Below are 2,500 nucleotides of genomic sequence, written 5' to 3'. Positions count from 1 at the left end.
GCGGTCCTGTCACCCTCTATGACCGTTGTGTTGTCGGTATAGAGACTCTGCACTAGGTGAATGAACCTGTTCGGTATACCCATCCTCTTGAGTCCAACTGTGAGCATTTTGTGACCGATGGAGTCGAATGCCTTTGCCAGGTCTACAAAGACTACCGCCAATTCCTTCTTGTTGCTCTTTGCCCCCTTCATGATATTTTCTAGGATCGCGATGTTTTCATTGCATCCCGGGGTGGCCGCTATAAATCCCTTCTGGCGAGGGTTAAGCGTAACTGCCTCCGACAGTCTCTTCGCGATGATCTTTGTGAAGAGCCGGAGCAACATCGGCCCGATTGTGATGGGCCTCCAGTTGTCGATGTTCTTGAGGAGTTCTGCATCCTCCGTTTTAGGAATTAGCACAGTCCGACTCCTTTTCAGGGCTGTTGGTACGAATGCCAATTTCTGCCATAGAGAGAAGAGGCGAGGTATCACTGTCGCATCCTGACCAATGATGTTTTCCAGGTGTTCCACCTTCATCCCGTCCAGTCCCGCTGCACTTTTCGCGTTTATCTCGCTTATCGCCTTTTCGACCTCTTCAAGCTCAATGGCTTCCATTAGCCGGTTAATGTTTGTGGTGCCATTATACTGTGCCATTTTGCTGATGTTTGCTTTGTTGTTCACTTGTGATAGTTTTGCTCGAAAGCAATTCTCCAGCTCCTCCCTTCTGAGAGGGCAGCTAGATGCAGCTGGCGCGCCCATGATTTGACGTGCCAGTCTCCTTCTGTCTTTTTGATACAGGGTCTGAGTGGTTTTGTATCTGTGTTTTTTTGCGGCCCGTCGTTTTCTTGCACCAGAGTTTGGGTGGTTTGCAACTCTGTGCTCTTTTTTATTGCTGCCCGCCTTTCCACCCTTGTTTTTATGAGGCTTTGGAGAGAACTTGTCCATCAAACCTTCCGTGATTTGTTCGACCATCTCGATGCACCGATCTTTGTTGTGTCCATCGCCAAGTAGTTCCTCTGCCTTTGTGATCTGTTCAGCTAGATCTCGATGTTTTGGGGGTCCATGCGTCTTTTCCCTTGGTCGGGCAGTGGTTTTGGTGTGTCCCTGGTCGGACGCGGCCAACTCTTCAGTCTCAGTTTCAGGCTCAGGTTCCGTTTCGTTACCCGTTTCTTCGGGGATGTTCCTGCTCTGGGCCTCGATTTCAGCCGCCAGCCTTCTGATATTCGGGTCCCTTCGCTTGTCTGAGATTTGTTTATTGGTCTTTGATGTCATAACTTCGCTTATCGCGACGTTGATGAATCGGGAACCTTGGAATCGTTTTTCCAGGTCGATAAGCATTTTTATTTCCTCATCCGACCAGACGGAGCTTTGCCGGGTTTTTTTCGGAGGATTAGCTGCTGCAATCCTTTTCTTGTTTCTTATTGCTGGATGTTTGTGCCTCTCATGCTGGCTGAGACCCCTAGGTGTGGTGAACCGTAGTACACATCCTTCGCAGGGGAAAACGCCTTCTGTGGTGGGTGGTGGTGGACCCGTACATTTGGCGTAGTGGCATGTAATGGCGTGGAATTCTCCTTTTTTGTTACACTTCCCACATACAGTGAGGAAGCTTTTGATTTGGTGTTTCTTATTCAGGTGTGTCCTGAATAATCCAACTGTGTGATAAATTTCATTGCATTTTGAGCAAAATAGTCCATCCACTGGGTAGTGAATAATTACCGGTTGTGGCTTGTTGTTGTCCTTCGGTTTCGTTATGATTACATTTTCGTAATAGGTACTGTCATCGGTGGTTTGTGTTTCTGTGGGCTTACTGACGGTTGTCGTTTCATTTTCCTTCTCTGTGCCAGAGGTCTTGATTAGCCGGCTGTAGAAGGTTTGAGTTTGGATGTTTACACTGTGATCCTGGCCTTCCAGGGATGACGTGTTCGCATCCTCTTTGTCTTCCATTGCTGGTTTCCCGATCCTCTTGGCTCTGGCTCGCCGGACCGGGTATCTGCAAGGCATGATTTCAGGTGGTAATCTCCTTGGTCTCAACTCCTCTTCGCTAGTTTGGGTGGAAGAGGATGTTAGCACAGGTCTCGCAGACGATGACCTGGCTCGAGTGCAGCTTTTGCACTTTGCGCAGTGGGCCGCTGCAGGTGGCTCATTTGCGGGGACGTTGTTTGTCCGGGACAAGTCCCATCCGGATAGGTGCAATCTTTGGGGATTGACAACCATATTTGTTTTTTGCATTGCCTCCCGTGTCTGCACGGGCTCCGATCTCCGCAGATCGGTATCCATCTCGTGTTGCTTTCTGAGTCGTTTCTGCCGACGCTTGGATGTTTAGCGTCGTTTCCAGCGGGAACCACTTGGAGGTACGACTCACTGAGGACGGCGAGAACACGAAAAGACGCCCTCAGCTACGGTAACTTTGCCAGCGACCCTCCTTAAGAGAGTCATAGTTACTCATCGCGAAGAGACTGTCGGAGGCAGTTACGCTTAACCCTCGCCAGAAGGGATTTATAGCGGCCACCCCGGGATGCAAT

General features: G+C 49.7%; 1 pseudogene; it reads right to left on the bottom strand.

Annotated features, from left to right (window-relative positions):
• LOC144590293 (28S ribosomal RNA) overlaps positions 1-2,500 on the bottom strand; it is a 10,723-nt pseudogene that overhangs the window by 3,240 nt on the left and 4,983 nt on the right.

This window comes from Rhinoraja longicauda, unplaced genomic scaffold (assembly GCF_053455715.1).
Source record: "Rhinoraja longicauda isolate Sanriku21f unplaced genomic scaffold, sRhiLon1.1 Scf000165, whole genome shotgun sequence".
Lineage (NCBI taxonomy): Eukaryota > Metazoa > Chordata > Chondrichthyes > Rajiformes > Arhynchobatidae > Rhinoraja > Rhinoraja longicauda.
Note: the sequence above shows the minus strand (reverse complement) of the source record. Positions and strands in the feature narration are given on the sequence as shown.